The sequence below is a fragment of the Camelus ferus genome, chromosome 6, assembly GCF_009834535.1.
Source record: "Camelus ferus isolate YT-003-E chromosome 6, BCGSAC_Cfer_1.0, whole genome shotgun sequence".
NCBI lineage: Eukaryota > Metazoa > Chordata > Mammalia > Artiodactyla > Camelidae > Camelus > Camelus ferus.
Genome location: NC_045701.1, coordinates 85,221,542 through 85,248,141, shown reverse-complemented (window position 1 = coordinate 85,248,141; position 26,600 = coordinate 85,221,542). Strand labels below are relative to the sequence as shown.

The 26,600-nt window shown below is 46.0% G+C and overlaps 1 long non-coding RNA gene across 2 annotated transcripts in view; it reads right to left on the bottom strand.

Annotated features, from left to right (window-relative positions):
- LOC116664395 overlaps nucleotides 1–26,600 on the bottom strand; it is a 50,823-nt gene that overhangs the window by 2,625 nt on the left and 21,598 nt on the right. For both annotated transcript variants that reach the window (XR_004320911.1, XR_004320912.1), the window contains 3 exons: nucleotides 24,893–25,138; nucleotides 17,446–17,526; nucleotides 12,625–12,756 (listed from right to left, as the gene is read on the bottom strand). This is a non-coding gene — a long non-coding RNA (uncharacterized LOC116664395). The remainder of the gene's footprint in view (nucleotides 1–12,624; nucleotides 12,757–17,445; nucleotides 17,527–24,892; nucleotides 25,139–26,600) is intronic.

Here is a 26,600-nt window from a genome sequence, read left to right as displayed (position 1 = left end):
ATAACGGACTGAGGTTTTTCAGGGACCAGGCAACTGGGCTTGGTGCCCAGGTGAGAGAGGTGACTGCCTTTGTCCCTGCTCCTGACTTTTTGTTCTTAAAAATAAAGTTTGAAGTAGGTATAACCTACATACAGTAAAACTGACAAATAGTAACATATGTCTCCTGTAAACTCCACCATGCTCAAGATATAGACATTTTAGAGCCTCCTGGAGGCTCCATGATGCTCCCTCCCCACCAATATCCTTCTATTCAACCTGAGATAACCATTTCTGGTTCCTTTCCCCATCCGTTAATTTTGCCAGTGTTTGATCTTCCTATAAATGGAATTATCCAGAATAAGTTTAAAGACTGGCAAAAATTATTTTGGTCACCATTATGCTTGTGAAATTCACACATATATCAAAGTTTGTTCTTTTTAATTGCCATGTCGTATTTAATGACATGTGTATTTCACAATTCATTTATCCATTCTCTTGTTGATGGACACTTGGATTGCTTCCGGTTGCAGACAATTATAAGTAAAGTCCCTATGAACATTCTTGTACATGTCTTTGGGGGCTCTTGGACATTCATTTCTCCTCAGTATATACCCAGGGGTGGACTTTCTGGGTCAAAGGGTCAGCCTGTGATTAGCTGTAGGTCATAACTGCCCATCTTGTCTTTTAAATTCAGTCCCCTTGGTCCATTTTTCCTAAGGCCTCTTCCTGGTCTAGTTTGTGCCACCCCCCGACCACGCTCACCCCTTCATGTCTAATTTAGATTTCTAGCATGCAATCTAGGACTGGGGCAGCGACAGCCCTCAGCTGAGAATCATGAGATCTGATCAATCCCCAGGTGTCTGGGGAATCCACTGTATCTGGAAACACTGTTTTGCTTCTCTTGAGCTCAGTTACCTATGTTAGTCACCCAGCATCCGAGGTGCTTTCCTAGTTCTGACAGTTACAAAGACTGGGCTGAAATCTGAGCTCGGCCAGTTGTGGGACCTTGGATAGGTAACTTCACCTCTCTAAGTCTCAGTGCCTTTTACTGTGAAATATGACTCATAATGCGCCTACTTTCTAATTGTGTTAAAGGAATCAATGAGTTAGTCTATGTTTAACCCCTGGCACAAAGTATGTGCTCCACGTATCTAAGGGTATGTACTGTGGCAAAACCTCCGATAACCTACTACCTCCAGAAGCGAAGTCCTTGCCCACCTGTCCTGCACCCACGTGGTTATCTGTGACCTTGCGCCCAGGTAGGGACTTCTCTGACTAGGTGTTGCCATGACCCTGGCTTATATTTTGATCATCTCTACCTCCTTCTCATTTGCTGGGAGGAGTTGGAAGGAGGCTGGGTTAAAGACACATTTTTTCTCTATATTTGTCAGAGGGAACATCAAACTGCACTTTGCAAGAATTTTGAAGATGCATCATATATCTCTGCTAGTCTAGCTAATAATGCGGTCTGAGGAAGTTTGATCATTTTTTTTTTTCCAATTCAGTAGATAATGTGATATTTGCCACTGAAAAATACCATTTGGAAGACCATGGAAAGTTCTTCCTAGGATTTCATCAAATTTTTTTTTCCTACTTTCATGCAATTTTTAACATAGAAAATAGAGCTAAGTTTGATCATAAAAATCACACTTGGTATTTTTCTCAAAATGGAAATAGTTTTCTCATGATTTCAGATTATTTGAAGCGTGGCAGACACTCTTGTGTCCCTCACCCAACTTATTCTCCCTGAAGAGCTTGGACAAGGTTACCATCCACTTTCGCAGCCCCCTGGTGTGGAGGCTCTTCCTGAGAGCATCACTTGGCATCCATCACTGCTTCTCCACAGGACCACCTCAATCTAGTTCACAGTTTTCCCAGCAATCACAGAGACCCTTCTCTGTGCCTTGTCCTCCCTGAAGACTCCACCACTGGCCAGTCTGAGCCCCCTGCAGCCTCCCCTAAGAGTCGCAGTTGTATGATTCCAAATTCTTTCCTTTGTTCCCCAACCTCTAGAGGAGGAAGCTGCCTCCTGTTGCTGCTACCTCTGAAATGCCTTAGAGTTCTCTATCTTTTTCTTTTTTTTTTTAATTGAAGTATAGTCAGTTTATAATGTTGTTAATTTCTGGTGTACAGCATAGTGATGTATATGTATATGTGTGTATATATTCCTTTTCATATTCCTTTTCATTATAGGCTATTATTATAAGATATTGGATATAGTTCCCTGTGCTATATGGTAGAATCTTATTTATCTTTTTTTTTAACATTTTTTATTGATTTATAATCATTTTACAATGTTGTGTCAAATTCCAGTGTAGAGCCCAATTTTTCAGTTATACATGAACATATATATATTCATTGTCACATTTTTCTCTCTGTGAGCCACCATAAGATCTTGTGTATATTTCCCTGTGCTATAGACTGGGGTATCTATTATATATATAGTAGTACCTGTAAATTCCAAACTCCCTGTTTATCCCTCCCCACTCCCCTTTTCCTCCCTGGTACCCATAAGTTTGCTTTCTATGTCTGTGAGTCTGTTTCTGTTTTGTAAATAAGTTCATTTGTGTCTTTTTTTTTTTTTAAAGATTCCACATATAAGTGATATCATATGGTATACATACAATGGAATACTCTTCAGCCATGAAAAAGAATAAAATAGTGCCATTGGCAGCAACACAGGTGGATCTGGAGATTGTCAGACTAAGTGAAGTAAGCCAGGTAGAGTTCTCTTTTTACCCTTTCAGTTACCCAGTTAATCACTTTCTACCTAGTTAACCATTCTGTATATCACATTCTCTCTGTTCAGCTACCTGGTGTGGTTTCTGTCTCCTATCGGTTCCCCCTCTCTGACACCCCCACATCAGTCCCCAGTTCAAGGCTCAAGCGAGTTGCTGAACATCAGTGAGCCTCACTTTTCTGATGTGTGAAGTGGAAAGAATCATATGAAGGGGCTTGTAACAAAAGGCTTGTAGCCCTAGGAGCCCCCTCTTCTGGAAGCTCCCTGCGCCCTCCAGGCTGGTGAGGGTCCTCTGACTCCCTATACTTTGTCCTTTTGTTCATTCAACAAGCATTTGTTGAGTGCTATTATGGACTGACTGTGTCCCCCAAATTCATGTGTTGAAGTCTTAACCCCCCAGTGTGACTGCATTTGGAGATGGGGCTTTATTAAAGTAATTAATGTTAAGTGGGAAGGCAGCCAGTCTGCAAGCCAGGAGGAGGGCCCTCACCAGCCACAGAGCCCTGCCAAAACCTTGATCTTGGCCTTCCAGCCTCCAGAGCTGTGAGAAAACAAATTTCTGTTGTTTAACCCTCCCAGTCTGTGGTATTTCGTTTCGGCAGCCTGGGCTGCCTAAAAGCAGCACCAACTAAGGTGCCAGACAGACGAGGTGCTGGGGACACAGCAGTCACCAAGATAAACCACAGGCTCTGCCCTCAGGGCGCTTCCATTCTCAAGTGGGGAGAAGGAAAGCAAAGAAAAAGCCAGTAAATGTGTGTTACATCAGACTGCTCTCAGGTCAAGAGGGAAAATGGAGCAGGAGTGGGGGCAGGGAGTGACAGGGTCCGGTACTTAGGTGGTATTTAGGGAAGGTGATGTTTTACTAGGACTGGAAGAAACGATGTAAGAAGCAGCAGTGGTGCAGATAGCTGGAGGAAGGGTGTGCCCGGCAGAGGGAAAGGCAGGTGCAAAGGCCTGTGTGAGAAAACACGGGGTGCAGTGGCAGCATGATGAGCAAGGGAGAGGGTGCAGGTTGGTGGTGGAGACGGGGGTGGAGAGCATGGGGCCCTGTCGTCCATTGTAAGGACTTGGGCATTTATTCTTGTATCAGTGAGGGTTCTCTAGAGAAACAGAACCAAGAGGGTGTGTGTGTGTATGAAGAGGTTTATTTCAAGGAATTAGTCCATGGGATTACAGGAGCCGGCAAGACCAAAATTCATAGGGTAGACCAGAAGGCTGGACATTCAGGTGGGAGCTGGTGCTGCAATCTTGAGGCAGAATTCCTTCTTCTTCTCCAGAAACATCAGTTTGTCTTCTTAAGGCTTTCAACAGCTTAAAGGAGGTCCATCTGCGTTATCATGGACAATCTCCTCTACTTAAAGTCAACTTTGTATACCATGGTGGACGTTCATCACATCTACAAAATACCTTCAGAGCAACACCTACTAGATTTGTGTTTAATTAAATAACTGGGTGCTGGAGCCCAGTCCACTAGATAAGCAAAACTCACCATCACCAGGTTTTCAGAAGGTTCTATGCAGGTGACACCCTGCCTGTTCCTGTACCTGGTGTAGTTTCTGACTTACTTTTGAGCGACATGATCCAACTGACTTTGGAAAGGATCCTCCCGCCTCCCTGTGGAGAACGGTCTGCAGGGGTATGGCTGACTGTCACCAGGGAGACTGGTCAGGAGGCCACTGCGGGCATGTAGGTGATGGGGGCCTGGACCACCGGGGTGACATGGAGGCTGCAGACTCACAGGCATGTGGCTCCCCTTTGCAGATTGTTCCTCTTCTCCCAGAAACAAATCCATCTCATGTTGGGCCTGGCACATGGCAGGTGCACAATCAGTGTCTGCTGACAAGGAGTGAATGAAAAAACGAGTAGCCGAGAGTATTTTGCAAACTGTAAAGCACTGTCCACATGGTCTCCGTTCCCACTCTTGGTCCTGTCTCCTTGGTCTGAAGCAGTGTTTGAGGAATCACTAGCTGCAGCCCAAATCCCAAATCCCACTCCATCCTGGACAGAGCTTTTCCTGGCCCATGTCAACAATTCTCTCTGGCTCTTCCTGACCCACCCTTGAGTGCAGCGGAGAGAAGGTTTCCCTCCTAAGGGGCTTTCCGGCTGTGAAGCGCTGATGGGCTGGGCAGTAATTAGACTCCCTGCAATGTCCCCAGTTCTCATTTCCTTTTAATCCAGAGAACTCGTGAGAATGTCAAATTGCCTTCTGCCTTCTGCATTGTTCCCAGGATCTGGGAGCTGGGGGGCTCCATCCTCCTTATCTTCTTGGGAGTTAATTAAAGCATGAGGAAGGGCAGTGAGGTCTGGCAGAGTCCTTCACCCTCAAACCCCTCCACCTAACCATGCTGGGGGTGACTAACCCCTTACATTCATGGCTAAGCGGGTTCTTCTTCAAAGAGCTCTAAAATTAAAACAAGAACAAGTATAAGAAAGAAAAAGAAGAACCACTGTGTTTACATGGAAAGTGGTTCCACATTCCCGCCGTATGGAACACAGAGTGTCCTGGACTCGGCAGCTACCTGGCCGTGTTCCCTACCGTATTATAGAGCAAGGGAGCCAAATTTCCTTCTGGGTATCTATAAATAAAGTGCTTCTTCCACAAGCAATTAGGTGGAAGCATTTTTCCGACCAGTGTACATATGAGTTTCATTTCTCCACAAGAGGCACATCAGGATCAGAGATGTTAGTTTAAGTCCATTGCTATGTGTAATAATAATAACTTTTGCACAGCATCTATTTCCCTTCTTTCCAACCTTCCCCTCCCCATGCTTCAGTCTAGGTTTTATGTAGAAATTCCGCCTAGGAATATGCAGGCACTGTTTTCCAAAATTCTTTCAGTTTAAGAAATTTAGAAGAGTGGGATTTCATTTCTTCTGTTGCAGGTAGGATGCTTCATTTTTAATCTCTTGGGATGGCTGGTGGAGTCTCCTTTTTCTGACAATAAGAGCTAAGACACTGGTCACATTCCCCTTTTTACCTTGTCTGCCAGGTAGCTCAGTGCCAGTAACTGCTTATGCCTTATGATTAGTGCCTCTGGATCCTCTATTTTCCGAATTCTTGATCTCACCTTTGACTATCTTTACAAAATCTATATTTCAAGATAAGCTTGCCCATCATGTCTTCAGAAAAAGGCAGGATGCAAAGAAATAATAGTTTTAAAATTATTTTTATTTTTAGTGGCTGCTGCTCTTAGAATGAAAGCTCAGGGTAGATGAGGCACTGGATATGGACTGACAGAAAAAACCAGGACAGAGGGAAGGGGATGCGGAAAAGGACTTTCAATGGGCATGAACTGTATGTCTTGTATTATGTAAGCATTTAATACACATTTTTAAAAATTGAAGATGCATGGTAGATCTTCTAAGGCAGAATGGCTGAGTTAAGCTTGGATCCAGGTCTCTCTGATTCCAGAGCTAGACCATGCTCCACACTGTCATGCTATTCCTCAAGCAGCAAATGGGAAAAGGCCAGGTGGTAGAAGACTATGCTTGTGAATAGTACAGAACCATGTTCTAGAGGGCAAAGATCAAGTTTGATTGATGTCAACAGAGGGGACTAAAGGGATTGGACTTTAAGTGAACTGGTTAAATATAGCCCAAGACATTCATCCATCTGTCCATCTACCCATCTATCCATCTATCCATCTGCCCATCTATCCATCTATCCATCCAACCATCATCCATCCATCCATCCATCCATCCAGCACTTTCAAACTCTACTGCACAACAAAGGCCTCATACCTCCCAGGAGCTCTGGAGCTAGGATAATCCTTTAAAACTGTCCCTAATTGAGCCAAGGTCTTTACATGCCAACATCAACTGGTCATTGAATACAGCTGTCCCTTGGGAAGTAAATGTGACCTTGTATGAGATGGGTCTCTTTAGCTGAGGGTAACCGGCAGAGAAAGACTGAGAGCCTTTGGCAGCTGATGCTCCTAGCAGGTGGGGGAATGCAGGCTGCCATTTTGAAGAAGAGGCAAAAGACTGTGTCACTCACAGCAGAGGCCGTGGGCAGTCCCAGCATGCTTACCAAAGGTTCCTTAGCCCCAGTTCCCACAGGGGTGACATGGATGGATCTAGATGGATGCCTGTACATACACAGTGGGTTTGCACTGGGAGAAGAAGTCTGAGCTTGGGGAACTTGCCACACCACAACAAGTATGAAATGTCTGCTCTTTGTCATGGAGGGGACATTACTTCTTGTCTCACGCTTGCTCACTGCAAACACAACCTAAGAAATGGCTTGAGTAAAGAGTGGTCAGAGCTTTGCATTCATGGCATCCCCGGTAAAATGAATGCCCAATGACCTAGAACAGAATTCAGACTACTTAACGTGGCCCACAAGGCCCTGAGTGGTCTGGCTCTTGCCTGCCCCTGACCTCACCTCCTAACCCTACTCCGTTCATTCACTCTGTCTAGCCACACTCCTCCTTGGGGCCTTTGATCCTCTCCCATATCTTCACATGGTTGCTTCTTTCCATCCTTTGGCTATCACCTCTGTAAGGATGTCTTCCTCAACCATTCCAGCTACCTTTGCCTCCCACCCTCATCTTATATCATATCTGCCATATTTTTTTCAAACATTATCACAGTCTAATGTGATCTTTCCTTATAATCGCGTTTCCTTCACTTGTATGTCAGGACCTCATCTGTCTTGTTCCCTGATGTACCCCCAGAGCGTAGAGTAAGGTGTAGGTGCCAAACAAAGATTTGGAGAAAATATAAATGCAGGGCAGGGAGAATCCCAGCTCAGGAGGCTGGAGGCTCTATCATCCCTCAGGGTGTTCAAAATGCCAACCAAGGGGCTTCTCGGCACTTTGGAAACATAAAACTCAGCATGGCTCAGCTTAATACCAGGGTGTAAGTCCTATGTGCCTCAAACAAGAAGCTTCTCTTTGCAGTGGGCTCTGAGAACATCAGTGGGGACACCGAGGCATGACCGTAGGGGAAGCCAAGTGATGGAAGGTGGCTGAGTGATGGAAATTCTTCAAAAGAAGACTTCAGATACAGAGTTCTCAAGGGTGAGAGATTCCCTTCAACAGAGTTCAGGACCTGGCCAACAATTAATCAACCAGGCTTAAGATCATGGCATCTTGAGCCATCAGGATGGAGAGGTACCCATGGAGGGGATTCCTAGACTCCTGAGTGCCCACAGCTGGAGGTGGGAGATAACCAGAGCCAGAAAAGAGGACTGAGAAGGAATATTATGAGAAGATGAAGACAGGGAGAAGGTGTCGTCTCAGAAGAAGATGACAGAGGAGTCAAGGGACAAGAGGGCAGGCCAGTGTATGGCAGAGGGTGGCGGTGATGGCAGTCAGCAGTGCCTGATGCTGGAGATGCCAGGAAGGATGAGGCTGTGCATTAGCTGAGCGAGCATGGGCAAGTCTCCTGACCTCTCTGCCTTTGTAAGGGGTAACCATTATCACTCACAGTAATAGCAGGAGGGTCTCTGAGGACACCGGAGCCCTTCTCCTGGACCTGGTTGGTGGGTGGGGGTGGGGGGCTCTTTTAACTTAGCTGCTGCCCTTCTCAACCACTAGAGGATGTCTCAGAATCAGCTACAAAATGGTGGCTGGGTTTCCACTGGGCATTTGAGCAGGTAAGTGGACTCTGTTGTGAAGTGGGTTCAGTGAAATAACCCGCAGCTATTTCTTAGGGGCTGGCCGTATACAAGGGGGTTCCAAGTAGACCCTGTGTCTATTTGTCAAACACAGAGTGATCCCCTGCTGGGTTCTGGGCTTATGTTGAGCTCTCAGGATAAAAGAAACATGAGACCCAGTGGCACTAAAGAGTGGAAAGAGCAGGCCAGCTCAGTGCTCACACTCCGGGGCCCAGGGCGCCAATGGGAGTGACAGTGTTTCCCTCCAGCTGGCCCTGCGGGGCTTGCTTAGGGAAGCGGGGCATGGAGTTCTTGTGAGAACACAGTCACCTCTGAGGACAGACTGCTCTGCACCTTTTCTCTTGGAGGTCATACCTGGGTGCCCCCCAGCCAAAGTAAGGGGTACAGAGGAGCCAGGCAAGGCTCCCCAAGGATTGTGGACTGTAGCCCATCACCCTACCTGCTCCTCTTTGCTGTGGAGGCCTGATTAGGGGGTGAGGAGGCATCAGGAATACATATAAACCCATCCACTCTCCAGCCCACGGCATCTGTCTTGGATCTCTGATGTCGGCAACCTCCATCCACGTCAGGAGAACATACCATTCATTTGAGGATAACAACAAATGCAAAGGGCAGCCATGCACCTCTGGTCAGGGTACTTGCTGTCTCTTGGCCTTTGTCACCTTCCAAGAGCTGGGGGACTTCAGAAGTTGAGGGAAGGGACCGCCGCCTGGGGCTGAGATAAGAGTTAAGAGGCCAGTTGATTTTCTGTCTGGAAGATCTGTCCACGGATGTTAGTCGGGTATTAAAGTCTCCTACTATTATTGTGTTCACACATTGTAAATTAGCTAGACTTGAAGTTAAAAAAAAGAGGCCGGCTATGTGGCCAGCAACTTAGCACAGTACGTTCTGCTGGAAGCCTCCAGATCTCTGTTTACTGATGAATAAACTGAGGTCTCGACGTGGAAGTGACTGGCCCAAGGCTGCTGGTGAACCAGGGATGGGACCACAGCTCAGGGCGCCCAGTGACCAAAAAGAATGCTAAAATTGATCTGACATTGCTCTTAAAAATCACCCAGAGCCCTGATTTTCAAAAAGCAGACTCTAGAGACACACCACAGACCTACTAAATTAGAACATCTGAGGCAGAGCAGGGGCCAGGGAATCTGAAGTTTGAAACTCAAGAACAGCCCTGATGGTGATTCGTTGGATGGGCCAGTGTGCACCTCTCTGCCAGGTGAGACCTGTGTGCTGGGTTTTCTCCACTTGCTTCCCAGGTCTCTCCCCTTTTCCATCCTGGACCCTCACTCTCTGGCTCTTCAGAGGGTTTGGCTGATGGGAGGCAGAGGCAGGAGAGGGAGGGTGGGGTTTACTGTGCATGCTCCCTCCCAGCTGGGTGACAGCCGGTCAAGGCTACGGCTCCATCTAGCCACCCTCTCTTAGACCTCCTCCCCCGTCATCCCTTCAGAACTGTCAGCAGTCACAGCTCCCCTCCGTTCCTAGCCCTGGGGCAACTGACCACCCTTGGAGAGTCTCCCCAGCCCTGCCCACACCTGTGTCCTCCATCCCTTCATCCCACTGTCTTCTATGTAATTCCCTGATACACCATTCAGTTCCATGCAGCCCTCAATCTGTCAAAGTACAGTCCTCCTTAACCTACAGCCCCAGGGAGAAGGTCCTGGAATCTGATTGCGAAGGATGTACAGAGGAAGGTCACCTCCCCAGCCTGTAGGAGCTTCCTGGACAGGGTGATTCCTGAGCTAGCCTCACGGGGATGAGTGCGGCCGAGAAAGGGGAGAAGAGCTGGTGAGGGGCTGGCATCACACAAGGCAGAGGACCTGGACAGCATTGCAGACTTGCGGGAGCCCAAGAGAGCTGGGCATGAGGAGGAAAGAAAAACGGGGTGACCAAGCAGGGGGAGGGGTAGTGAGCAGGTCCCAGCATGACCTCATTAGACTTCCCAAATTGGTGGAGGGCAAGTTCTGACAACCGCACCCTGCCAGTCGGAAGGATACACCTGCAAGGGGAAAATGACGCTACAGATCACCTTTCGAGGAATCAGAAGATGCTGGCAGTTCATGACCAGCTGCCTTGCGTGAGCCTGGTTCCCTTAACCGTAACGCTGGGGTGACAACCCCTCCAGACCCCCCTCCCAGACACATAGGGAAGACTCGTGAATGTGAAAGTGCTTTGCAAACTATAAGAAGCTGGACCCACGGGAACAATGATGACCATTATTTAGGCAAAAAAAACGAATGGGGCTGTCGGGCTTTCCCGGAAATGAAGGCTTCCTCGGCACCCTGAGCTTTCTCAGATGCTGTGGCCTCTCCTGATTGAATCACCAAATCTCCAGCTGCTCCCCAGACAGACAGACGCCTGCCAATGTCTCCAGCAGCCCCGGACTCCCAGGGCAGCTGCACCACGGTTCCCCAGCAGCAGTGGAAGGTGCTGAAAATCTATTTTCAGGTTCTCTGATTAGGTGATGACAGCTCTGGTTTTAGCCGATTAAATACCATTTTCATTCACATCTATCAGGCCCAGAAGTGGAGGCATTTGTTTTAAGAGGACTTCCTCCTTGGGTTTCTGTCTCCTCCACCTTCACGCTTCCACCAGGGATGGATGGTCATTAGCCGCGCAGGTGTTCAGGCTCTACCTGGGCTAGATGCTGCAGTCCGAGGACAAGTCCTGACCCCTAGAGTCCAGAGTCTCTGGGGAGACAGAGATATTGACAGTTCCCCTAACAGTACTGAGCTCTTTCTCACCAGGCTGGTCCCTGCCCTCAGGAAGTTTCCTTTCCAGTGTGTGAAAACAGACAAAGGAAATCCGATTGTTAAGCCATGTGCTAAGGGCTACAAATGATGCCCCACAAAGGGCAGCAGGTTGGGGGTTGGATGATCACACTGAAGCCATGTGCAAATGCTCCGGCTGATGACCCACCCCCTCTCAGAGGTGCTTGCTGCAAAATAGGGCACTGGAGACCACGAACTCTAGCCAGACAGGCTGTATTGGAAGCCTCAGTCTTCCCATCTGTAAAATACGATGCTAATGAGAAAAGCTGTTGCTTTCCAGAGCTGTGAGGAGAAGGAGCTGGCAATGGGCTAATTCGTGGATACACTTTGCACAGTGCCTGGTTCAGAGCAGATGGTGGTCACTATTCTATCCAGGTGTCAGGCATCCCTTTGTAAGCTCGGGAAGTTGGGTACATTGCCTCTAGGTAACATCCTGAAATCAAGGCCTGGATATGCTTCTAGAGTTAGACCCAGAGGCCTCCAGGTGTCAGTGACCAAGCACCCAGGGAACCTGACTCTTCTCCCAGCCGGGAAGGAAAGGCGGCCCCCGACCAGAATCTGAACAAAAGGAAAGAATGAATGTAAAACCTCAGAGGTACCTGGCTGAGAGTTTTATCTAATTTCATTTTCCCAAAGATAAGCATTATTCCCATTTTACAGCTGGACAAACTGAGGCTCTGAGAGCTCAGCCCCTAACCAGAAGCCAGCCAGCTGGTGTCTGTCTGCCTCCCAAAGCCCATACTTTGGAGGGAAAAAATCTGACCCTGCTGCAAGGATGCTGGTGCAAAGCAGGCATCTGGGGGGCTTCAGATGCACAGCCTTGTGCCAGGTGCTGCATCATCTCATCTGTCCTTGGGAGACACCAGAGAAGTTTGGGCTATTATGATGGCCCACATTTTACCACTGAGGGATAGCGGCTTCCACACTTCTGGAACTTGTAGAAGCCACACGGTGGCTGCTGAACCAAGAAGCACCCTGAAGCCAGAGCCCAGAGCTCAGCCATCTGCTTGCCACTCACTGAAATATGGGGCTGGAGGAAGGAGGAGCAGGAGGAGGAGGAAGGTGCAGCCGGCACCTCTCTGCCCTGCCCCGCCCCGCCACCCCCACCTCGTGGGTGACTCCCATGCCAGGCCAGTGCGGGGTCAGGGATGCAATAGTGGGTGACACACCGTCCCATATGGGTGATGCACTGGCAAAGTGGTGTGAGTTGAAGGCTAGGATGAACTGTGCGACAATGCCCAAGCCACGTGCTTTGATGCAAGACTGTAGAAACTGGCCAACAGTGACCTTCTCAACCGAGTTACATCCATTACAGAATCATTCAGCTCCACAATATATAATGATCTAATCTACCTAAATTAACATTTCCAGTTAGTGCACACCCTCCCCTACCCGATATGTTCTTTTGGGTACCTTTAGTGGTCTCAGAGATGGGCCATCCGTTGCCTTGTGGGTATGGATGCATCACTGTGAATTAGGACCTGGTGAGGCACCCGGAGCCTCTGGCCAGGAACTCACCTTACAGTGTCAGGAGAAGAGGAGACAATCCCATCCCTGCAGTGTCTCTGAGCTATTCAATCTTGGGGTCTTTCTCCTGAGTGAACCCTGATGTGGTGGTCTTCAGGCGGATTCGTGCCCACTCCTGCTGACCTGTGGGTTGACATAAATGCAAATTTTGGAAACCCTATTATTGATCTCAGTAAGACATATATGTGTGTTGGTGGCGGGGGGTTGTATTAACTGGAAGGTTGTTTAGAACAATTAGACCATTTGCTATCACTGTGTTGAATAATTCCATAGCGCTGGTACCTCTGGTTGTCTGCACCGGACACGGGCAGCTCTCCTGGGTTGGTTCTGACAAAGCACTGGGGCCAGATTGGGGCTGTTACAGTAGTGAAACCAGAGCCTATTAGATGGGGAGACTCTCACACCTCTGTAGTCTGTAATCAAACCCAACCCAAGCCAGGTCAGTGAACTAGAACCTGAAAAAATGAAACTGAAGGACAGCCAATTACAAACAGCCAATGAGGCTCTCCCAAGCCAGGCAAGCTCTTCAGCTCTAACCAATCAAATCACTGCTTTGCTTTCCTTCCCTGTCTTCTCTATAAAAACCTTGCCTTAGCTCTTTCAGTAGAGCGCTCCCTACCATCTTGGGCTTCAGGCTGCCTGACTCAAATTGATGTATGCTCAAATAAACTCTTGAAAAAAAAATGTTAACATGCCTCAGTTTTCCTTTTCACAGGGCTCTGAGTCAATAGTCACCTATGCTGGGGCTCTCAGTTCAGACACCACTAGCCCTTCGGCCTGGGTAATTCTTTGGAAGTTGTTTAGCAGCTTCTCTGGCCTCTACCCACCAGATTTCAGGAGCACACTGCACCATCTCCCCGTTGTGTCCCCAGATGTTGCAAATGTCCCCTGAGGCCCAAATCACCCCTGGGCGAGAACCACAGGTGTATGCAAATGCTCTGCGTCTGTCCTGCAGAAATACACTTTCATCTGGTGACGATTTGGGGTGGAGTATCCCACGGAGAGGATTGTAGAGCTGGAGGCCTCGTTTCCCAGGGCTGCCTTATCAGACTATCACAAGTGATGCCTTAAAACCACAGGGATTTATTGTCTCACAGTGGTGGAGGCTGGGGGTCTGAAATTGAGGTGTTTCAGGGCCACACTCCCTCTGAGGACTCTCGGGGAGGACCCTTCATTGTTTTCCTGGCTTCCAGTGGTGGCCAGCCGTCCTTGGCTTTCTTGGCTTATAGACATATCACTCCAATCTCTGCCTCTGTCACCACGTGGCCTTCTCCCCTGTGTGTGTCTGTGTCTCTTCTCTTAAGGACACCAGTCATATCAGATTAAGGCCCACCTACTCCAGTATGAGCTCAGACAGTTACATCTGCAACACCCTTATCTCCAAAAAAGTGGCATTCTGAGGCTCTAGAAAGGACATGAATCTGGGGCAGGGGTGGGGTGGGGGGCACTATTTAACTCAGTACAAGGCCTTGAAAAAAACAGTGGCACCCCTCCTCTTCTTTGCAGTGGGAAAACAGAGGTCTGAAAAATCGGGTGACTTCTCTCAGGTGCCAGTGTCAGACAGAGGGCACAGCTCGGGTTCCTGACACCACACTGGGCCTCCAAGGGTATGCGGAACAGCTGGGACCAAAGCCTTGTTCATGGGAGCCCACAGCTAGCTCACTGCCCAGGTCCCTGGGCCCCGCCCGCACACCTGCTCATCCCCACCCAAGGGACCTCCTGGGACGGCCTCTCCACGTCCCCTCTGGCTCTGACCTCCGAGGAATCTCTCAGTTCTTCCTACTGCCAGTCGGACCCAGTCGCCAAAGGAGACAAGCCTTGTTGGTTATTTTTTTCCCCTCTTCAAAAAAATAAATTCATAAATGGTCCTTGGCAAGCTGTTTACTACCTGGCTTTAATGGCCTGTTTATTACCTTGAGCCTGCGTCTGTTAACAAGCCCCCTCGCCATTTTCCCTCATTAACTGTCAATTTGGAGGCCAGTTTTGGCATTAACCATGCCTGGGCCTAAATGGCTGTGGACAGTTGAGTTTATGACCGAGCCTTGTCTTGAAAACACGAGGCCTGTCGTCAAAGGAGGGCGGCCAGCCGAGGGGTCTCAGCATCGGGCAGCGGGGGAGCTACTGGCAGAAGGCGAGGCCAGTGGGGATTTGGGCTCCTGATTCACAGGGGCACCCAGGCTCCAGAGGTGAACAGCCCCTCTTCGGAAGCTGGGGGACAGCGTACTTAGAAGGAAGTTTTATTTTGAAAAGATATTGAAAATAATCTCTGATACGGAAAATCTACACTTCTATGAATGCAGAAAAGCAAATACCTCTTTGGGAAAGAGCCCTGATGGACCAGCACTGGAGCTGAGACCCATCTCCAGCTTCCCACCCCTTTGTCCCCATCCATGCTGTCCCCAGCCTTGCTGGGAGCAGAGGATACAGAGATGAATGAGTGATGGGCCCTGACCCCAAGAGCTCCCACCCAAGGAGGGAGATGGATGCACCCACAGGTCATGATAAGCCATGAGCCAAGGGAGCCCAGGAGAGCTCAGGGCCTGGGGGGCCGAGCAGGGGTAGGGGGCTGCGCAATGAACGCCTCAGGACTGGCCAGTAGCGGTTCCGCAGAGGGGCGGAAGGATGGGTTGTTCATCACAGGCAAAGAGAATCGCAGAGATGCGGAGGAGGGCTGGGATTGCCGTCACACTTACAACCCTCCGTGGGCAGAGACGAAAGTCCAAATCATCAGGCGTGGGGTCAGAGCCCTCCGCTGCTTCCCGGTGTTCCCTGCCGCCCGCTGAGTTCCAGCCACACTCTCTCTAGTGGCTTTAACAGTTGTCCCAGAATTCAGAACCAGAATCTCAGAATGCGACCTTATTTGGAAATAAGGCCTTGGAGACGTAATTCGTGAAGATGAGGCCATACTGGAGTAGGATGGGCCTTAAATCCAATGACTAGTTCCTTACAAGAAGAAGAGAGGACACACAGAGACACAGGAAGGCCTTATGACGACAGAGGCAGAGGATGGAGTGATGCAGCTACAAACCCAGGACCACCAAGGCCTGCTGGCAGCCACCGGAGGCCAGGAGGAGGCAGGGTCCCAGAGCCCACAGAGGGAGCAGGGCCCCTCGACACCTTGATTTCAGACTTCCAGCCTCCAGAAAATACATTCCTATAGTTCTAAGCCACCCAGTTTGCAGTACTTTGTTACGGTAGCCCTGGGGGACCATACACCATCCTTCCCGTCCTTCACTCTAGCTCACTTCCTCAGGGCCCTTCCAAACCTGCTTTATTGTTCAAAGATCTGGCCAAGGAGCTCTGGGTTAAGAAGGCTAGCAGAATACACACTTCTTTTTTTTTTAATTGAGTTGAGGTGATTTACAATGCTGTGTTAGTTTCTGATGTACAGCACAGTGATTTAGTTACATGTGTATATTATATATATATATGCTTTTTCATTATAGGTTATAACAAGATATTGAATACAGTTCCCTGTACTTTACAGTAGGACTTTGTTGTTTATCTATTTTATATACAGTAGTTAGTATCTGCAAATTCCAAACTCCCAATTTATCCCTTCCCCCCATCTTTGGTAACTGTAAGCATTCTATGTCTATGAGTCTGTTTCCGTTTTGCAAATAAGTCCTTTTGTGTTATTTTTTAAGACTCCGCATATAAGCGATATTGTATGATGTCTTTCTCTGACTTGTTTTACTTAGTATGGTCATCTCCAGGTCCATCCATGTTGCTGCAAACGGCATTATTTCATTCCTTTTTATGGCTGAGTAATATTTAATTGTATATATACCACAACTTCTTTATTCATTCATAAACACACACTTCTAATTTCACTGCTTAAAAAAAAATCCCACCCAGTTACAATAAAGGGATTTTTAAAGATGTTTCCACTCCAATGGGAGGAAAGGAGAGAAGAAAACCAGGAAAGCTGAGTCTCACTGCACTAACCTGGCTGGCAGTCCCCTCAGCCTGATGCATGATCTCCCAGGGGGGCTCCAGAGCAGGCCATGGAGGGTGTCATCCCTAAGACCCACACCATCAAGGGCCAGTGTGGTGAGCCCGGCCTGCTTCCCATTTGTTCCTGACCATAAGCAGAAAGGGTTCCTGCTCTCCCAGGCGGGGTCCGGGTCCAGCTGAGACACTCATCACCCTCTGCTGTTCAGCTTTGATCTACTCCTGAACGTGTGCACAGGAAATACAGTGTGGACCCTTGTCCACCCCATACCTGGGTCACATGGCAGCCCCTGCAGATGCCCCACGGGGGTGCCCTTGCCCCAACTTCCCCTCCAGGTTGCTGGCAGGGAAGCTGAAGTGAGGGGGTCCCCAAGACAGTGCCCAGCCATGGCCAGCACATCACCCTGCTTGCCCAGCCAGGTTCAAAATTAAACAATATCTTGGGGTGATACCTACACAGTAGGAAAGCTCACCACAAGTTAGGGAGAGAATCTTCAGGCTTGGGGAGGGAGGTGGGCACAACTGAGAACTGTACACGGGACCTCCCTCAAAAGCAGCCCTTCTTCAGTTCTGAGATCCACACAAGTCACCTGGCTCCGCAGGTCTGGGAGGGGCCGGAGATGCTGCCGTTCAGACTAGCCCTCAGGTGAGGCTGATGCTGGTCAGGGGACCACGCTGAGCACCAAGGCTCTGAGATACTGGTAAAATTCAATTTCTCAGCCTGAATAGGAGTAAATGGGTCCTAATTTTCTTTAAACTAGATGTATACATTTTATGCTCTTTAGTATATTTGCTGTCTCAGAATTTAAAAAAAAAAAAAGCCTTCTCCTTACCCATCTCTGACCATGCAAGTCTCACCTGTGCTCCAGGGGCAGTTCCTCCAACACCTGCAGGGACCAGGCAGGTGACATTCCCCCACTGAAGCCATATATATGCCAGCTGTAAAGAGAGGACTAATTGTTACCGACAGGAATGTGAGCCCAGGACGGCCAGATCTAGCTTTCCAAGAGAAGCCAGATATTCAGATTTTTGTGTAAAGTCTAATTTCCCCCCCACAAGACATCATGGATTGGCAGGGATCTGTGTTACCGAGGCTCTGACCCAGATCACGACTGAGCTGTTCATATGACCCCCAGGCACGTGTAAGGTCCTCAGCAAAGGGGCTTGTCTGTGATCTGGACGGTCCTGGCATCAACAAGGGCGATAACCATCGTAGGCAGTTGGACCACAGCTCCTCTGCGCCAGGCATCGCGCCAGTTGCTTTACATGAATTAACTTACTGAATCCTCACAAAACGTGTGCCAGGCACTGTGCTAAGCTCTGTAGGTATTTTTATCTGACAAAATCCTTGCAAAAAGTGCTCAGAAGCTGATGTTTGCCCCTATTTTACAAATGAGAACCACTGAGTCTCAGAACAGTCACTGGCCTAAGGTTCCAAAGCTAGGAGGCGATAAGGCTTGAGTCCGGGATGTCCGCGCAAGGTCAGGTTCCCAAGCACTGCCAAGTTACACACAGCCACTCCCCACAACCACTATGCTCAGCTGACCGGCAGGTGTATGGAAAATGGATGATTCCTACTCCAACAAGCCTTATGACCCGGGGTGAGACACAGCTTTCCTCTAGCTTCCGTTTTCAAATCTGCAAGATGGGCTTAACAATAGTGCCTGGGTCCTAGGGATGAAATGAAGATGAAACTGGAGAAAGTAGGCAGTTTATGTAGCTCAGTCCCTGGGCACAGAGCTGGCCAAATGGCAGCAAGTTTCTTTACTGTGATTGTTAGCTTTGCTGATATTAATTTTTACAATGACCATAGCCTGTAATTCCAAAGCTGTCCCTTCCATCTCTAACAGCGCTCATGTCTGCGTGCATTGGGATGCATTCACTTGCAACTCCATTTGGGATTTGGAAATCAGTATATCCAGGGAGACTGCCGGTTAAATGTTGATGGAGAGTGAAAAGGGAAAATCATGGAGGAGAGTAGGAAGGGGTGGGGGGTGAGGGGGAGCCCTGACACCGCAGCAGGCAGTGTGTTGTCCTGTCTCCCCAAGGAGGAGGAGTCCACAGAACCTGGCTGAGGGCCTTCAGTGAGCCAGTCTTCAGGCCACCCAATGGACACAGGTCATATCCTCACATCCTCGGGGGAAGGAGTTGTAACGCCATTTTTACAGAACAAGAACCTGATGCTTAGTGTTCCCAACCTGCCTCAGGTCACCCTGCTGGCCCTAGGCATTAACGACCCTCAGTCTGACCATCTCAGCTGGCACGCTGTACTGCTGGGGTTTGTAAAAGCTTCTGCCATGGTGCTGGCGGCGCTCATTTGCCACTTCTCATCCTTTGCCCTTGAGGGTTCTGAGCTCACTGTACGACCCAGCTCCAGAAGTTGATAACTCATTGCTGGGAAGTGACCCCACCCACCTAGTGATAAAAATCACCTTTTGTTTCTAAAATACTCTGTCCATATGTTAATTCCACTAATTTAATTATTCTAGGAGGCATAAGAAAAGAATTTTTATTTTCCTATTTACAAAACAGTTCGGCTTATCTCACGTAAGCCACTCAGCCACACTCCATCCTCCCCTGACTCTCTTCTTCAAGTCTATTACCTGCAGTCTCTCGGGAAGCAGATTCTGTTGCCCCCACTTCAAAGGCTTCTTCAAAGCAGAAGGGACCCATTTCTTCCAGGAAGAGGACTCCTGCAAAACTTTTTTTTTTTTTTTTAGCTTTCTCCTAGCTTAAAACTCAGAGACCACCAAAAGGCAGAAGTACTACTCTGCCTATGCCTTGGGGGATGGGAGATCCCTTTTTAATATCAAAATTGTTTCTGTAGGCTTGTTTGTTTTTTCTCATTGGATTACCGGAATTGTTCACCCATCCCGGATGGTAATCCTTTGTTTGGTAAAGTGTTGCCATCCTTCCAGTTTGCAGTTGGTTTGTTTGTTGAAGGTGAATTTGAACAACAGATTTTGATTCTTATTTATCAATTTTTCTTGTGATTGTCCTTCTTAAGTCCTGATTAGAAAATACTTCCTTACCTGGAGGTCATAAGAATATTCTCCTGTATTATCTTTTAAAAGTTTTTTTTTTTTTTTTTAAACTGGGCCTTTCTTATTTACATATGTATCTGGATCTAGTTTTTGTAAATGACAGGGTGAGGTAGGGACCCATTTTTTATTTTTCCCCCTGTGGATACCAGTGGCCCCGGCATCTTCTACAGACTAGTTCTTCCTCTTGCTGGTGGCCCCAAATGCTGCTGCAGTCAGGTATCAGCTTACCAGACGGGCTTGGGTTTGTTTCTGAGTTTTTTATTCTGCTTCACTAGTCAGTTTCTCTGTGCCAATAACACACTGCCATAATCCACATAGCTCAATAATAAATCTCAACAACTTCTGGGCAAATCGCCTCACTTCGTACTTTTTCAGGAATGTCTTGGCTATTCTTGGGCCTTTGTTCTTCCATATAAATCTTAGAATCAGCTTGTTCCGTTCCTTTAAAAATCCAGTTGGGATTTTGATTGGCGTTGGATTAAGCCTATGGCTCAATTTAGGGACACTTGAGACCTTCAGCATATCAAGTCTTCCTGGCCATGAACTGAAAATATTTCTTCGTTTATTTATGACCTCTTTATATACTTTTCTCTGTAGATGTCTTCCACATTTAAAAAATAATTATCCTTAGATGTCTTATGCCTTTTTTCTGTTGCTGTTATAAATGGAATCATTTTTGAAACTACATTTTCTAATTGCTTGCTGCTGGCATATAGAAATGCAATTCACTTTTTTATTATTGACTTGATAGCTACTTTGCTGAATTCTCATTAATCTTCATAATCTGTAGGTCCTGTTGCATTTCCTATGTAAATAACCACATCAGCCGTGAATAATGACAGTTTTAGTTCTTCTTTCCCAATTATCATATCTTTTACACCCTTTTCTGGTTTTATTGCACTACTTAGGACCTCTGGGGCAACTGTGGTGACAGAAGGCACTCTTGTCTTATCTCTGATTTCTAAGGAAAAGCTTCTAATTTACCACCATTGAGAATGGTGATTTTGGTACATACCTTTACCTTCCTTGTCAAAGAAGCTTTTTTCCAGTTCTATTTTGGTAAATATTTTTGTGTTTGTGTAACTGATTGAATACAAGTGGGTGTTAAATTTTCCAAAATCTTATCTCAACACACATTGGGATAATGTATTTACCTCAATCTGTTAAAGTAGTGAGTATCTATAATTTTTCCCAATATTAAATCACCTTTGCATTTGGGGGATTAAACCCAATTCAGTTCTCCTGCATCATCTTTTTAATACATTGCCAGATTCAGTTTGGCAATATTTAAGGTAAAATTTTTGCATTCCTGTTATGAATGAATGAGGCTGACCTAGAATACGCCTTTCTCATTCTGTCCCTGAATGATTTTGATATCAAGGTAATCATAGAAAGAGTTAGGTATTTTCTCTTAATCTCTGGAAAATTTTGTGTAAGATTGAAAAAGTTTGGTTAAACTTCCATTTAAAAAAAAAAAACCTGGGATCTGACACTTTTTCCTGTAGGAAAATAGTTAACATTTTATTCATTTTTTTAAATGTTTGTAAGAAAATTTGGGCTTTTTAATCCTTTCTGAATCAATTTTGGAGTTACATTTAAGAATGTAAATTACTGGCAAAAAAGATTTTTATAAAAATTTTCTTAAATCTTTGTTGTAGTACTGATCTATTTTCATTCCTAATATTGCTATGTGTACATGTGCTTTCTTTTTTTTAATCAGTCTTATAGAAGTTTGTCTACTTTATTCATCTTTTCAAAGAACCAATATTTAGTCTAGCTGATCTGTCTTTTTTTTTCTATTTCATTAATTTCCGTTCTTATCTTTATTGCCTCCATCTTTCTACTTTCTCTGGAGGTATTCTGTCCTTTTTAGTTTACACATTTTCAGCTTCTCCTTTATTCTTATATAATATTGAAAGCTATGGACTTCTCCTTAAAGTAGCCCTCTTGCTGCTTAACTGAAGTATGGACGTGTAGGATTTTCAGGATCATTCAACTCTACCTATTTTTAATTTTACATTACTTTTTTTGTCATTCATGAGTCATTTTGAAGTGTGCTTTTAAATTTCCAAACAGAGAGGATTATTACAGTTTCTCTTTGCATTATCAATACCACTTTCTTGGTTCCACTGTGATTAGAGGACATATGATATTTTATGATAATGATTATTTTTAACGTAATGACAAATGTTTTGTGGCTTCATAAAGTCTATGTATTTCAGTCATGTTTTCTGACCACAATGCAATTAAGTTAGAAATCATTTTATTAAAAAATAGTAAGCCGTCTTAAAACACAAGTTTCCACATTTCTTGAGAATAACGAGCACCACTTAATTGTTAGGTTTATAGCTAACATAATAGGACATAGCTCTATTTATGTCCATTATGTGATGGTTGTTGATTGCAATTCCAATCTTCTATGTCTTACTAATTTTTTGCCTGTTTGACCTACCAATAATTACCAAAGGTGTGTTGAAGTCTCCTACTATCATGGTAGACTTACCCATTTTTTTAAAAAATTCTTTTTGAGGGGGAGGTAATTAGGTTTATTTATTTAGTTATTATTATTATTAATGGAGGTACTGGGGATTGAACCCAGGACCTCATACATGCTAAGGACATTCTCTACCGCTTGAGCTATACCTTCCCCCCTGATTTATCCATTTCTCCCCATGGCTATTTTCAATTTTTGTTTCATATTTTTGAGGCTTCATAAAATGAATGCAAGTTTATGACTGTCATATCTTACTGATGAACTAAGCTTCTTATCATTACATGGTGATTCTCTTTATCTTTATTTCATTTTGGGGGGAGGGGGTTAGGTAATTAGATCTATTTATTTATTTATTTGTTTGTTTGTTTTTAATGGCAGTACTGGGGATTGAACCTGGGACCTTGTGCATGCCGAGCACGCGCTTTACCACTTGAGCTATACCCTCCCCCTCCTTTATCTTTAATATTGCATTTTTTTGCCTTAAAATTATTTTTAGTTGATGTTCGTTATTTGTCTGGTGTATTTCTTACCCTCTTTTTACATACAATCTTTCTATGTTTATAGTTTCATCTGTTTCTTATAATTAATATATGGCTAAATTTAAAAAAATCTAATCTGACAGTTGGCTTTTAACTGATGATGGTTTAGTCCTGTTGAATTTATTATTACTGAAATAATTGGATGTGTTTACATCATTTGACTTTGCACTTTGCTACATTTTTTTTCTTCCCTTGCCTGTTCTTAGAGATTCAGAGGCTCAGTGTGGATGCTTCAGGTCAACTCCTTCACTTTTCAAAGAGCCCAATGTTCAGTTTCTCATCGGTGGTGCCAGTATAGGTCTTTGACCTCAGGACAACCCTGCCTTAGAGTTCCTGCTCAATTTGCTCTTGCCATTTACCATTCTTTGCTTTGGTTTCAGCTCTCTGATGTTTAATATATCTATTACTTACTTGCTTATTTATTTGTCATGGCCCTTACGAGTTTCCTTATTCCAGTAAGCTCATCAACACACTATCACGTATGTTTGCTGTAATTCAGCCAGGATCGAATTGGGATACCAGTGCCGTAATACCAAACTGGCACACTCTGCAGTCTTTACTATATTTCCTAAAAGTAGAAGTTATGGGTCCAAAACATGAGAGTGTGAACCCACGCGGGCCCCGAAGGTGAGCCTGTAATACATGCCCACGTAGAAGGATGACTCTCTTCCAAATGGCTGTGGGCAAACACTGGGTTGAGGAAAGTACACATTCCTTCATCCATGTTTCTGAAAATACAATGTCTTTTAAATTCTGCCTTATTTTGGCCAAACAGTAATTACTATCTATAAACTACTAGGGTATAAGGACCATGAAGATTTTAGGAGTCTTCACATCCGTGAAGTGTAAACAGTGCTCATCTCTACCCGTGGGCCCTGCGGTGACATGTGCTGTCTTCTATTGATTTTCTGTTTCTTGAGTCCCTGTGGTGAGCATGCATTAGTATTTCACATGAGTTTGAAATTATAAAATAATTACAGGGAGCAAATTATTTTACAAAGGGGTCCTCATATTTCAAAGACTTGGGAACCAATGCTTTGAATAATGATTTGGAGCATTAGAACAAGCAAAGCAGATTTAAAGGCTGGGGGAGGGTATGGCTCAGTGGTAGAGCACATGCTTAGCATGTGTGAGGGCCTGAGTTCAATCCCCAGTAACTTCATTAATAAATAAACAAATAAACTTAATTATACCCCACCTCAAAAAAAAAAAAAAATGGGAGGGGGCTGATGGGGGCAGGCTTGTGACGGAAATGAGGAAGGGAACTGGGCGGGTTTAGAGCGATTGGATGACAAAGGCCTGATCAAATGGGAGCAAATGCAAGTCAGCCCCAGCCAGTTTTCACCCTGTGAAAATGCAGGCCTGATATTCTCAGATCTCTTGGTTAAGTGCAAATAGATATGTAACTTTATTTGAAATCTTAAGAGATTTTAAAATGCTGGCAACTAATTCCAAAAAATGTTTAAACATGATGCAGTTAAACCAAGCAGCTACGCAGACCAGGTAGGACCCCCGGGAGGCCCCTCTGCAGGCTTTGTTTTAGGATCTGGTCTCCTTATCTCTCTCACCACCACGTGCAAACTCCACAGTCACTAGGATCAAGGCCAGCTCTGAAACATTTCTGAACTAGGAGGACAACACCAAAAAAAGGTCCATCTTCAGTTCTGGTTATGGGCAGCTTCCACATTCACCCTCGTTTCAATCACATTGAAACAGTCACCAAGTCTGTCTGTTCATTTATCCATCCATCCATCCATCCACTCACCCATCCATCATCCATCTGTGTATTCATTCAGACAACTACATTTTGGACACCTGCCGGATGTCAAGTACTGTCCCAAACGATGGAGAACAGGGAGCCAGACGAGTCCCTACCCTTCAGGAGTGTATTACATTCTGGGGGAGGAAACAGACAATTACAAGCGAACAATGTGATTTCAGATGGTGAGACCTGCTATCTGAAAACAAGGTAAAACAGGGTAACAAGTTGGAGCTGTAGGAAGAGAGGAGAAGATGACAGTGTTGGCAAGTATGGTCAGGAGAGGTGGTGTTTGAACAAGACCTACTTGCTGATAAAGGAGCAGCTGAGCAAACAATGGGATTGAACTTCTAGGAACAGCAAATGCAAAGGCCTAGAGCCCAGAGTGGAATGATCTCGATTTGTTAGTGGAAACTTGTTAATCCCCTTCCTGAGCACCACCCAGTGCAGCCCTCCTCCCCAACTCCACCATCCAGGGCTCTGGTCCTGTGGTCGCTCTTGTAGTTAGGCTGTGGGTAAGGTCTTTCTCCACTGGTCCATGCCGCAGGGCTGGTTTCCAGGAACCTGGTTTCCAAGGAGAAGACAGAGCTGTGCTTCTGGCTCTTCAACCCCTGGCAGAAACCCAGAGCACGTTCGGGGTCTTCTTCTCTTTAGCATCCGTTAGCTATCCCCTCCGAGAGTGGTCCACTTCTGCCAAAGGGCCTCTTTCCTGCTCCTACAGAACAGAACAGGTAAACTCCTTTCTCGTGCCATTTGATAGACATCCGACCTCCCTTAATACCTTTACAAGCCCCTTACGGTCCACTCACCCTCCAGCCCCAACCATGCCCTGCCTTCCCCCACCACACCCTTTAAGCCTACCCAGTCCCCAAATTCCCAGGGCCCTTTTCTTCTATTTGATTTCTGCATGTACGGTTTTCTTCAGTTGGAAATGCCATCTCCTACTCCTTGACTCTTACATGGGCAAGACATTGCTCAAATGTCTTCACCTAGAAAGGAAGCCACTTCTCCATCCTTCCTGCTCATCGGATCCATCCAATGGTCGTGATGTTGCATATCGTCTCCTATCTGCCTCGCCATGGAGCTTGTACTATGTCCATGGCTCTCCCCCAAGTCTTCTTTGTCTCCCATGCCTTTCCCTGGCTCCCACATCCTCAAGCTCCCTCCCTGGCTCACCTCCAACTTCCTCTACCTTGTCTGTCACCTCTTCTAACTGTTATTTCCTCCCACAGTTCCAGGCTCGACTATTTGGTACAGGAAGCGCTTGTAGAGTAAACAACTATCAAATAGTTAAGTCCCTAGATGGATCCAGGCACTCAGAATGGTCCACCTTTGAGCTCGGAGTCTTCACAATGTTCAGGTCATATCAGAGAATTCTGCTTCTTCCTGGCATCTTTGACATGCATTTATCATGTGCACAGCACAGCTGGCGTTGGTCCCAATCTACCCTGCTCAGCAGTGTGTTCAGTAGAAATAGAGTGCTGGTGCTTGCATGGAGGGCTTCCTACCTGACAACCCCTCCACGCTGAATGGGTTGAATGGATGAATTAATGGACAAATTAATAATGGATGAATGAATGATTGAACAAACTCCGTATTTAAAAACCCTATGAGATAGGTCCCCTAGTCAAATCCTATTTTACAGTTTAGGAAACATTACGGCTTAAAGCAATTTAATGATCTGCCTCAAATTCACAAAGCCAGTAAGTGGCAGGGCTGGGATTTGAACCCACCACTGTCTTGTTTCATGGTCTAATCCTGTGCTGTTCTATGTGGTGGTCACCAGCCACAGGTGTCTACCAAGGACTTGAAATGAGGCTGGTTCAAGTTAAGATGTGCTGGGAAGGTAAAACACATCCCAGATGTCAAACATGCTGCATTAAGGACACTAAGAACTCCTCTACAAAACAGAAACAGACTCAGAGACATAGTGAACAACCTTACGGTTACCAGGGCAGGAAAGGGGTGGGAAGGGATAAATTGCGAGCTGGAGATTTGCAGATATTAACTATTATATATAAAATAGACAAGAAACAAACTTCTTCTGTATGGCACAGGGAACTATATTCAGTATCTTGTAGTAGCCTATAATAAAAAATATGAAAACAAATATGTGTATCTATATGCATGACTGGGATATTGTGCTGTATGCTAGAAATTAACACAGAACTGACAGC